Source organism: Capra hircus, chromosome 13 (assembly GCF_001704415.2).
Source record: "Capra hircus breed San Clemente chromosome 13, ASM170441v1, whole genome shotgun sequence".
In the NCBI taxonomy this organism is placed as follows: Eukaryota; Metazoa; Chordata; class Mammalia; order Artiodactyla; family Bovidae; genus Capra; species Capra hircus.
The window spans coordinates 62,157,242-62,168,738 of record NC_030820.1 but is presented as its reverse complement, the minus strand read 5'-3'; the positions used below and the strand labels follow the sequence as shown (position 1 = coordinate 62,168,738).

Here is an 11,497-nt window from a genome sequence, read left to right as displayed (position 1 = left end):
TTCAATGTAAATGGCTCAAATTCTCCAATTAAAATACTTAGAATGGCTAAATAAATAAATAAACAAATCCAACAATACATTTCCCAGGGAATGGATCAAGATGGTGGAAGATTAGGACAAATTCTTACCTTTTCCCACAAATTCATCAAAATACATCTACATGTGGAACAGTTCTTGCAGAAAATCTACTGATCTCTGGGGGAAGACCTTAGAGTTCAAAAAGGAGAAGAAAATCTCTATATATCTGGGTAGGACAAAGCAAAAAAGAAAAAGAAAGAGAGAGAAAGTAGTGGGGATGCAACATGTGCCCCCTGGAGGGAGCTGTGAAAGAGGAGAGGTTTCCACACACTGGGAAGTCCCATCATTGGCAGGGAGATCAGCCAGGACAGCGTGGGAGCCTTAAAGCCTCAGAGGAGAACACAGCCACTGGTTTCTGGAGGGCCAGTTGGAGAGAGACCTGCACAGGTGGTTGGCGTTGCTGCCAGACTGTTGGGGTCCTTTGATGGACCGGAACCTGGTGGTCCAGAGTTGATAAGAAAGTGCAAGAGAGAGCTGGAGAGAGGGAGAGAGAGAGAGAGAAAGAAGGAAAGACGTGGAGACCCAAGCTCTGATGGAGCAAAGGTATTTTATTAGCAGAAATGCAGGCTTATATATCTTTAGTAAGATGATTACTCAGCTATGACACAGGATGAAATTTTATCAATAGCCACAATATGGATAGTCTAATACACACAAAGTCGCTGATGCTGTAAAGAGTCACTGAAGGGAGTTACTGAAAGGAATCCAAGCAGATACCTTTTCTCATGATCTCAGTCCTGAGAGCTGCGTGCAGCTCTACACGTACTCGGAATAGGAACTGATAAGGAACAGAGAATTTATGAGAAATAACATGTAGGAATCTTCCTGTTAAACATTCCCTGACACCAGATTCCCCAGCCTGAGATACTCATCTGTCAGAGTGAGCGAGGGCTAGCTGCTGAGATTTGGGCTTCAGAAGTCAGCTTGGAGAATGGGCATAGGTTAGTTACATGGAGACAGCCTGAGGGGACAAGGGGGAGGGATGGTTCTTCACAACCGAGGGAGTACAGGAAGAAGCCTGGGCCTGAATGAGGCGAGGCACCATTGTTGGGAGGCCCATGACGAGGGCCGTGGGATTGCCTTAGGAGCTTCTTTCTCTATGAGTTTGCGCTCTCAGGCAGCAGGCACCAGCCGCATGAATTCCAGGGGTAGGTGCAAGCCACTGCTTCCATCTCAGTCTCCAGAGGTGGATGTGGACTGCTGATGCCATGAGGGTCCCATGATTGGGCACCAGCTACGGCCCCCACCTCCCCAGGCACTCACCCTGTCAAGGGAATAATGGCCAACATGCACTGAGGAAAGAGACAGCAAGCATCCAGCACCCGAACAGGCCTCAGACCAAGGAAAATAAGGCTACACAAGCTACACAGGGACACTGCCATATATAAACAGCATGGGAGTGTACAGAAACATATTCAAAGTCTTGCAACCTAGAATACTCAACCCAATAAGATTATCATTTAGAATAAGAGAGAAATAAATAATATCTCAGAGAAGCAAAAACTAAAAGAACACAGCAATACTAAACCTATCCTAAAAGAAATATTGAAAGACCTTCTCAAAGTAGAAAAAAAGCAAGAAGGTACAGGAGGTAGGAAATCAAAATTGGAAGTTAAAGTACTTTAGAAAGCCTGTATACAGATCTCCCCCCACCACCCTCTGCCAAAAGAAACTATTTGTGAATGTGAAGAATAAACTAAGCCCAAAGGTAACAGAAGAAAGAATCTAATAAAGATCAACTGGAGTAAAGGAAACAGTGAAGAGAAAAATTATAGAAAATATTAACCAAACTGGTAGTTGGTTCTTTGAAAAGGTAAATGAAATTGATAAACTCTTAGCTAGACTAACCAGGAAAAAAGAGAAATGAAACAAATGAACAAAATTATGAATGAAAAAGGAGACATTCCAAGAGATTCTATAGAAATTCAAAGAATCCTATGAAGCTGCTACGAACAACTATAATGTTAACAAACCAGAAAACTTAAAGAAATGGAAAAATTCTTAGAAACATACAATTTGCCATGATTGAATCAGGGAGGGATAGAAAATGTGAGTAAACTGATTACTAGTAAGGAGATTGAATCAGCAATGAGAACTCTTCTAACTAAGAGCCCAGAGCCATATGATCCAGCAATTCTGTCAATACTTCTGCAAATACTTCCAAAAGAAATGAAATCACTGACTCAGAAAGATCTCTGCACCCCTATGTTTATATCAGGGTCCTTGGAAACACTTAAATATTTCAATAATGGATGAATGGTTAAAGAAATTATGATATATATAAATATGTATTATATATACACACACAGAGTATTATTCAGCCATTAAAAATGATGAAGTCCTACCATTTGTGACTACATGGCTGGGTCTTAAAGGCATTATCCTAAATGAAATAAGTTAGAAAAAGACCTAAGCTGTGGTACATATACACAATGGAGTATTACTCAGCCGTTAAAAAGAATTCATTTGAATCAGTTCTGATGAGATGGATGAAACTGGAGCCAATTATACAGAGTGAAGGAAGCCAGAAAGAAAAACACCAATACAGTATACTAACACATATATATGGAATTTAGGAAGATGGCAATGACGACCCTGTATGCAAGACAGGAAAAAAGACACAGATGTGTATAATGGACTTTTGGACTCAGAGGGAGAGGGAGAGGGTGGGATGATTTGGGAGAATGGGAATTCTAACATGTATACTATCATGTAAGAATTGAATCGCCAGTCCATGTCTGATGCAGGGTGCAGCATGCTTGGGGCTGGTGCATGGGGATGACCCAGAGAGATGTTGTGGGGAGGGAGGTGGGAGGGGGGTTCATGTTTGGGAACGCATGTAAGAATTAAAGATTTTAAAATTTAAAAAATTAAAAATAAAATTTAAAAAAAAAAAAAGAAAAAGACCTATACTATGTGATATCATTTATAACTGGAAACTAAAAACAAAATACCAAACTGATAGAAAAAAGAAATCAGATGTGTGATTACCAGAGGTGGAGAGTAGGTGGAGAGGGAATTGGAAGAAGATGGTCAAAAATACAAACTTACAATTCTGAACAGATGAATACTGGGGATGTAATGTACAACACGATGACTAGAGCTAACAGTGATGCATGATATACAGGAATGTTGCTGAGAGCAAATCCTAGGAGTTCTCATCACAATGAAAAAATGTTTTTCTTTTTTTCTGAATTTTTTATTGTACCTATATGAGAAGATGAATGTTAGCTGAACCTATTGTCATAATCATTTCATAATACACAGAAATCAAACTGTTGCCTTCAACTTATACAGTGAAGTGAAGTCGCTCAGTCATGTCTGACTCTTTGCAACCCAGTGCACTGTGGCCTACCAGGCTTCTCAGTCCATAGGATTTTCCAGGCAAGGGTACTGGAGTGGGTTGCCATTTCCTTCTCCAGGGGATCTTACTGACCCAGGGATCGAACCCGGGTCTTCCATGTTGCAGACAGACGCTTTACCATCTGAGCCACCAGAATGTATACAGTGATGAATGTCAATTATTTCTCACAGAAAAATGGGAAAAAAGATTATTAACATGTGTCAACCATTATTATGAGAGCTTACACTTCCTGAACCCTCTGTCTGTATGGGACAATGATGCCAAGGTAGCTTGGGTAGAACTAGCAGCTGGAAAACATGCTTTTAGTTGGGGAAACATTGAGGAGTGGTCCCCACTTACCAGGAGACAGCTCCTGAGCAGAGTTGTAGGGCTGAGGATTGAAACAGATGGAGGGAGAGAAGGAATGATGTTCCAGGTGGTGGAACAGCCTGGACAAAGGCTCAGCGCTGACCCAAGTGGGCTACTGCTCAAGAGAAGCCCTTAACTGTGAGACCTCCTTGTGCACTTTTGTGGGAATTGGGATTGTCACAAAATACAGACTGAGAGAAAAACTCTCATCCCTTTGCTATGGCCAGCAGGGAAGGAACCAGCTCTGGAGAAGGTCGACTTCCAATAGAACCCAGCTTTACCTGCGACCAGCTGTGTGGTCCGGGGTAAGTCACTTCACCTCTCTGAGACTCAACTGCCACACCTCCTCCAAGAACCATTCACTGCATCACTCAGTAGAAATCAGAATTGAGTGAGATACAGTGTATAAAGATTGAATATGGGATTTCTCAACACCGTTTGACAGTAATTCCAGTGTGTCAAGGCTGCTATTCATCTTGTGCTCACCAGGTCTCAGACTATGTTTAAGCATTTTCCACACATTGACTCATTCAATCGTGCAACAGGAAGGTTTTACTGTTAAGTCCACTGGGGAGGTGAGAGATGTGTGGTTCTAGTAGGTTGCCTGAGATCACATAGCTAGCAATGGGCAGAGGCCAGGTGAAGCTCAGCTCTGTCCTACCTCTCACCTCCTGCTGTGTCAGGAGCCCCAGCACAGACTGAACTGAAGTCCTTAGCTCAGGAGAGCTGGTCCAAGGCCCCCTAGCTGTCCCAGGGGCTCAAGGGCCCCCTGGGGTGACTCGACCTTGCGAGGCAGCCTTCAGACAGAAGGCCCTGGAGTGAAGCAGCCACTGTGTGACCCTGGCCTCCATTAACCCCAGTCTCCCGTGAGGACAACAGTGGTTCTTCCCCACAGAATTGCACACAGTGCTGAGCTGGCTCCTTGGCAAAATGGGCAAATGTTTCCTGGGCCTCTTGGCAGGAAGTTAGATGGCCTCCTGGAAAGGAGAAGCCCGGGGTCCCTGAGGTGATAACCTGGGTCAGTCCTCTGCAGAGGTGATGCAGCAGTAAGTAAGGGGCACTGTATTCCCCACTCCAGGGCAAAGGGGAAACTGAGGGCATGCATGTTGGGGAGGAAGAAGGGCCAAAAAAGGACCTCAGCAGTCCTGGGTGGAAGAGACCAAGGCCAGGACAGCGGGACCTGCAGGGGGTGGGGAGAGGTGGCTGAGTACTGGGAGATGGGACATCACTGCTCTGAGCAAGTGATCCCATAGCCACGGCTTTAAATACTAGTCCGGCCGCTTGCTACCCTGTAACCTCGATATGTCTCTTGTCTTCTATGAGCCTCAGTTTCCTCATCTGTACAATGGGGACAAGAACAAAAGGGTGTTGTGAGGAGGTCATGAGGTCAGGTGTGCTGGGGAAGGCAGCCCTCCATCCTGGTGGTGCTGTAGGGAGCAGAGTGAGGCTGTCTCTATGACACCTCAGGTCACTTTCTTGCCTAGCCTGGGCCTCAGTGTTCCTGCTTGTAAGACAAGGAGCTGAGGCTGGATAATCCCCAAACTCCTTTCCTGCTTCGGATCCAGGTCTCTGCTTACCTGGTTGCACATATCCCACATTCCCCAAAATCCCAATGGAAGGAATGCAACAGGGCACACAGGAGGTGCTGAAAGGGCTTTTTATTGCTGGGGGTGGAGGGTGATAAGCACAGGATGTCCTGACTGTGAGCACGAGGGTCTGAGAGGTGTCCTTTGACTGGGCTCAGTTGTCACTCCTGGGGGATGGTGGCAGCACTGACTGTTCCAGAGGGAGACGGTACAGAGATTCACTTAAGTCCTGGAGTCTGGAAGGAGACCCCGGTGTGAGGCATGGATGCTCCAGGGCCCTTACCAGCTCCTGCATTCAGCAGGCACAGCTCCCGGAGTACTTCCTCACAAACCCTGCGAGCTCTGAAGCTTGGGGAGGGACTGGCACCTGTAGTTTGGGGTCTTTCTCTGGCACCTGGCACTGACCCCTCCTCATCCCTTCACCCTCCCAACCCCTCACCTTAGAAAAATAGCCAATGTGAAAAGACTGATCAGGGCCCAGAGGAGCCACGGCTCAGTGCTCAGGGCTCAGTGTATGATCAGGATCAGGGATCAGACTGAGATGCGATCTGGTCTCTATCTGTGACCAGTGTCAGGGCTGAGTCAACAACTGGAGTCAAAGCTCAGTCTGACTATTTCGGGCTCTGTCAGGGAGCAGAATCGAGCACAATCCGGGTGTCTGATTTAGGGTCAGGAGGTGGTCTGTAACCGAGATCAGGGCTGAGTCTGCCACTAGAGAAAGAGGAGAAGCCAAGCTTGTTTCTGCTTCTCCACGGGACCCTGTGGGGGGTCTCATCCTCTCTCAGCCCGGGGCCCTGGACCCAGCCCTCACCAGCAGGCGGGCATCCCAGTGGTTTCCTCATCTGCCGTCTCCAGTTTCATCCTGGGTGTCCTGAGGTTCACCTGAAGGAACACAATGAGTAGCAGTTCTCAGGCTCCAGCACTGGAAAGCCGAACACAGATCAGACAGTGACTGCCACCCTGCAGCAGGTCAGACTTGACAGCCACGGGACCGCTTGTGTGTCACTCCATCTATCTGAGCCTCAGCTAGTCCGTCTGTGAAATAAGTATCATGACACTACCCATCCCCACAGGGTCGTTGCAAGGATCCAGTGAGATAGTATGTGAGAAGCACAGATCGATGGCCCAACGTACTGTGTCTGTGGCTATTTTCTAGAAGAACCGCCTCCAGAACCCTGATGCTTCTCTCATCCCATTTCTGTTGCCCACAGCCCCAGCAACCCCAGCCATACCAGAGACCCAGGTCAAGGAAAGCTCCCGCGGGCTGCGGGTGAAACCACGACTCCTCATAAGAAGGGGAAGGGAAGGGGCAGTTTTTATCATCAATGCCTACTGGATATTAGGCTTTTTCTGCTTTTTCTTTAAATCCATTCATCAGCTAAGCCATGTTTACAATCTCCTTTCACCTGGGAGGAACCTGAGGCTCAGAGAGGCAGAGCCAGTTGACCAGGACTGCACAGTTGCTAAGTAGCAGATCCAGGGTTTGAATCCAGATCTGGCCCGTCCTCTTTCTCACATCATTCTGGGCATCAGGTTCTGCCAGTGGGACAAAGGAGGGCAGTAGAAGCTCTCAAAGGCTGACAGAGACCCTCAGTCTGCAGGGACCCCTCCAACCACACTCTCCTGACTTGCTCAGGGTGAAGGGTCCTCAGCTTCACCAGGATCCCCTGACCAGACCTGCTGGTGCTGTATGCATAGAGTGGCATACCATCCCTCGTGAGGCTGCAGAGGGAGCCCCCTCCTCACTTCCCCAGGCTGTGACTTACCGATGAGTTTCTTAACACACTCTGCATCCAGGCTTTCAAGGAGCTCGCGGAATCGTGGGCACAGCTGAGGGTCATACAGAGCCAGGGAAAGAGAGAGAGACACATGCAGAGAGAATTGGAAAGAGGGAAGGAAAGAAAGAGGTCAGGAGGTGAGGAGGGAGAGGAGAGATGGGAGAAGGAAGAGGACTGGTTATTACCTGCTATGAGCACCCTGCCCGTCACCCACAGAGATGCTCACTACTTGGGGCCTCAGAACTTCTGACCCTTAGGATTCTAGCACAGTGGAAACCTAGAAGGCCCATATCTGAGATCCAGAGGACAGTAGAACCCTAAAAACCTCAGAACATTATAATCCCAGTACCTTAAGTATCTAGACTATAAGTATCCCATATCCCTGTGCTCTTAGAAACCTTGTCCTTTGGACTCTGAAACCTCAAGGGTCAAACGGGGCCCTGGGAATCATAGAGAAGTGTTTCTCACAATTTTGTGTGCATACAACTCCTCGAGGATCTCGTTAAAAGGCAACTTAATGAGGCAGCAGGTCTGGAGTGGCACCTAAGGGTCTGCATTCTAAAAAATGCCCAGGGAAGGTCAGTGCTGCTGGTCTGACAACCATAGTTTTAGCAGTGACCCTCCAGTTCCGTAAATCTCAGGGCCTCCTGGAGGATTAAAAAAAAAAAGCAACAACCCCAGATTGCAAGCCCCCTTCCAGAGTGACTAATTTAGAATCTTTGGAATTTAGGGCGCATGGTACATATGGTTTTGCATATGATACATAGGAATCTGACCTATGGTACATACAGATTTTGTATTTAAATAAATTAAATAAAGTAGTATTGAAATAAGAAAAATATTAGTTAAAAGGCCAATTGACAGTCCGTGGGTATGGCAAATGGTTCAAGTGTGGGACCCAGTGATGTCAGCTCATGTTGGGCCCCTCTTCTCCTCCCCAGGCCAGGCTGAGTGAAGTGGGGTGGGGCGGGGGGAGTAGCAACTGACAACTCAAAGGGAAGTTGGCCCTTCAGCAAGGAAGGTGCCCAGAGGGTACAGCCCACCCACGGAATGACACACCTGCCCCCACCATGTGTGGCTTTACACCCCCAGGAGTGGGTGACTCACCTCATCCTGCACTACAGAGGACACCACACTTCTCGCAAGGTTGACTCCAGTGTCCACAACACTGTTGAGCAATCCAAAGCGTCTGGAGAAGAGAGGAAATTGATAAAGGTCAGTGAAGTCGGCAGAGCGCCCAAGGAGGAGCAGTGGGAAAGAGGGTGGAATATGGTGGAGCTCCCTGAAGTCAGGTGACTTGAGCCTCTACCCAGGGGAATCATCACTTAGAATCCTATGGTTGACCAGCAGCCCACCCCAGTAGCTCATGAGCATCTCATCACAATCCTGAGACCTCATCCATCCGTCCATCTAGCCATCCATTCATTTATTTCGTCAGTACATGTTTATAGAACGCCAACTATATGCTGGGAACCAAGCCTGACTTAGGACACAGTGATGAACAAAGCACAAGCAGCTCCTAATATGTTACCTAAATATTAGATTGGTTAAAATGTTCATTCAGAGCTTTCGGTAACATCTTATACAAAACCCAAATAAATATTTTGGCCAACCCTGCATTAAACAAGTTTTTCTAAGGCTCGCTCCTTCCCACTATCAGCTCTCAGCATAACTTTCACCACCTCAGGGCAGCCCTCCCTGACTGCTTGCCTAAGGTAGGACTTTGCATCAGTTTGTATCACAGCACTCTGTTAAGTGTGCTGCACTGCTCAGGGATCTTTGCCATCTGACATTTCCCAAGTGACTTCTTTATTACTGGACTGAATGCTCTCCTGTCTGCCTTCCCCTCAAGAGCATAAGCTCCATGAGAGCACGGTCCTTGCTTGCAGTCACCATAAATTCTCCAAAGCTCAGAAAGGCTGCTGCTTGGCATAGAACAGATGCTAAACATGTTTTTGGCTGAAGGAGGACATGAAATAAACATACAACGAAATACATAATGACAACTTATGACAAGTATTGAGAAAGGTATGAGCAGATTTTCCAAGAGAGAAGAGGAGGAACCTTGTTTTCAACTCTGAGATGTACAATAAGACGGAATGTGGGAAAGGTGTTCGAGGCTAGGTTCCAGAGCAGCCTGTGCACAGGCCTTGAGTGGAAGGAGTTTTTCTGAGACTCAGAGCAAATGCTAGTATGTCTAGAGCAGAGTGAGCAAGGGAGAGATCACAGTGATATGAGGGTGGATCCAGATCAGGCAGAGCCTCAGTGGCCTTGGGGAGAGCTTGAGATTCCACCCAGGGCGGAGAGAAAAACCCCAAAAGGATTTGGAGCAGCAGAGTGGAATGCCATTTCACAGATATGGACACAGAGACCCAGAAGGCTGGATGATTTCCCTGGGGCTATAGGCCAGGCAGTGTCTAGCAGGGTTCAGGCATTTGGGCTTATATTAGTATTTCCAAGTGATGATAGGCTGCAGGGCCTATCTTTGGTTTTGGGGGGGGTCCCTATGCAACCTGTGATCAGATCCCTTGTTGGAGCAGGATGGACTGACCTCTACTCATGGCTCAGCCTTGATACCTGCCAAAGCCAACCTGGCCTGTCTTCAGCTTCCAGACCACTCCTTCTCTCCCAGCCAGGACCAGGGTCAGCCTTTCTCTCTCTACCATCTTCCCTGGGCAAAACCTGCTTTTTCAACCACACAGTTTAAGATCTAGATTTTGTAGGTTACTGGAGATCAGTGACTTAAATGGAGAGAACATTTCAAGGTCTCATTTTGGGAATCCTCATTGAGTGGAAGATGATTAGGGCACAATCTGAATTTTCCCTGCTAGAACCTGTAGCAGGGAAAATTCTTAAAGATATGGGAATACCAGACCACCTGACCAGCCTCTTGAGAAACCTATATGCAGGTCAGGAAGCAACAGTTAGAATTGAACATGGAACAACAGACTGGTTTCAAATAGGAAAAGGAGTACGTCAAGGCTGTATATTGTCACCCTGCTTATTTAACTTATATGCAGAGTACATCATGAGAAACGCTGGGCTGGAAGAAGCACAAGCTGGAATCAAGATTGCCAGGAGAAATATCAATAACCTCAGATATGCAGATGACACCACCCTTATGGCAGAAAGCAAAGAGGAACTAAAAAGCCTCTTGATGAAAGTGAAAGAGGAGAGTGAAAAAGTTGGCTTAAAGCTCAACATTCAGAAAATGAAGATCATGGCATCTGGTCCCATCACTTCATGGGAAATAGATGGAGAAACAGTGGAAACAGTGTCAGACTTTATTTGGGGGGGCTCCAAAATCATTGCAGATGGTGATTGCAGCCATGAAATTTAAAGACACTTACTCTTTGGAAGGAAAGTTATGACCAACCTAGATAGCATATTGAAAAGCAGAGACATTACTTTGCCAACAAAGGTCCATCTAGTCAAGGCTATGGTTTTTCCAGTGGTCATGTATGGATGTGAGAGTTGGACTATAAAGAAAGCTGAGTGCTGAAGAATTGATGCTTTTGAACTGTGGTGTTGGAGAAGACTCTTGAGAGTCCCTTGGACTGCAAAGAGATCCAACCAGTCCATCCTAAAGGAGATCAGTCCTGGATGTTTATTGGAAGGACTGATGCTGAAGCTGAAACTCCTATACTTTGGCCTCCTCATGTGAAGAGTTGACTCATTGGAAAAGACCCTGATTCTGGGAAAGATTGAAGGCAGGAGGAGGAGGGGATGACAGAGGATGAGATGGCTGGATGGCATCACCGACTCGATGGACATGAGTTTGGGTAAACTCTGGGAGTTGGTGATGGACAGGGAGGCCTGGTGTGCTGCGATTCATGGGGTCGCAAAGAGTCGGACATGACTGAGCAACTGAACTGAACTGAACTGAGCAGGGTTTACTCTTCTTGCCTGTTCCTAACTAGAGGCAAGAAGGTAAACACAATATATTATTATTGTTATTATCATTATTTGAGGCACCTGCCGACCCTCGACAGCGTGGGCCCACGCTGCTGGCTCTTGCCAGGAGTCCCCAGCAGCTAATCTGGAACTCGCTGCCTGCAGCACGAAGTAGGCAAGAGCGAATCCAACACGTCAGAGACTATTTGGCCAAGCACATACTAAGCTTTCAGTAAATAGTAATATCTATCCGTATTTGCCTTGTCTCTCCGAGTCTTCTCATTATAAGACCTGAGTGTTGACTCTCAAACATAATTGTGAAGTTTGTGTATTTCACCTCTAATCTTTATTTGTTTTGCTTCATGGTTTTTGAAGCTCTGTTACATGCACATTTAGCATTGTTACATCTACCGTTGAAGACCGCCCTGTGCTCTACTGATATAATGGTC

At 46.7% G+C, this 11,497-nt stretch overlaps 1 pseudogene; it reads right to left on the bottom strand.

Moving 5' to 3' along the window:
• Positions 6,779-11,497, bottom strand: part of LOC108637355 — an 87,704-nt pseudogene continuing 82,985 nt past the window's right edge.